Raw genomic sequence first — 1,222 nt, forward strand, 5'->3', positions numbered from 1 at the left:
AAAGCAGAAAATTTGCACAAATTAAATAGCACAGACGGAGGTGGTATTTGTCTCCTACTACTCACCTGGTACCTCATAATTGCTCATCAAGCCATCTGTTGAGACTAGGTGACGATGAGGGTTTCTTTCTTTGCTTTTTCATGAACCACAGAGGAGACTTAAAGGAGGATTTCTTTGTGTCTCTTAAAGTGACCCCCACTGAGTGTGTCCTTCAAAGGGGACCTTCCTAAGCATCAGCGCTTTGCTGTGCGCTGGGTGGTGCGGCTGAGTCACTAATTAGCAGTGAGAGCCTGTGTTGTATCTCCTATCAAATAACCAGCGGAGTGGAGTGACAGGTCCTCACTTAAACATGGTTTAAGTAAGCATTCACAGTTCCTTACTTAAACATGATGCAGCCTTCCTGAAAGATGGAATCAGACCCCGGGAGAACAGGTCTCCAAAAATGTGTGAATCCGTACTTAACCCTGGAGGGGCGAGAAAGCTGCAGTAAGGGATTATAAAAGACCCTACAACTCCTCAGGCGCCCTCTGCCCCGGGGGCCAGGAATATCTGCAGACAACCCCGCCTCCGTCTCGCCTCCATCCCGAGCTGTTCCCTTCTCCAAAGGCCACCTTGGCAGCCACACAGTTTGACCTAATCACCTCCTCAAACAAAAGTAGCGACACCCCAAAATGTAGACCAAGCAGAAAGAGGCGCTGGAGGCACTTGCCTTATTCCCCATGATGTTTTTGAGTCGGAGTCTCGCTCTGTCGCCCAGGCTGGAGTGCAGTGGCGCGATCTCGTCTCACTGCAACCTCCAATTCCCGGGTTCAAGCGATCCTCCCACCTCGACCCTCCCGAGTAGCTGGGACTATAGATGCGCGCCACCACTCCTCCTACTGTGTGTGTGTGTGTGAGTGGACACAGGTTCTCGCTGTGTTGCCTACCTAGCTGGTACCCCATAACCACTCCTGGTTAGAGTGTGTGTGTGTGTGTGTGTGTGTGTGTGTGTGTGTGTGGACACGGGTTCTCGCGATGTTGCCTACCTAGCTGGTACCCCATAATTTTTTAGCCCAACAAGAGACCGCCTGCCTTTATACTCCAGGTCCATCAAGTTAAGCAGCGCAGTAGCCCTCTAAGGGCCAGCCCCACACCCAGGGGTTCCTCTGACAGCGCGGACAGATGTCCTGGGAGGCTGGCTCAACGCGGTCCCCAGCCCCCGGCCCCCGGCTCCCGGCTGCCA

This window comes from Colobus angolensis, unplaced genomic scaffold (genome assembly GCF_000951035.1).
Source record: "Colobus angolensis palliatus isolate OR3802 unplaced genomic scaffold, Cang.pa_1.0 Scaffold269, whole genome shotgun sequence".
NCBI classification, from domain to species: domain Eukaryota; kingdom Metazoa; phylum Chordata; class Mammalia; order Primates; family Cercopithecidae; genus Colobus; species Colobus angolensis.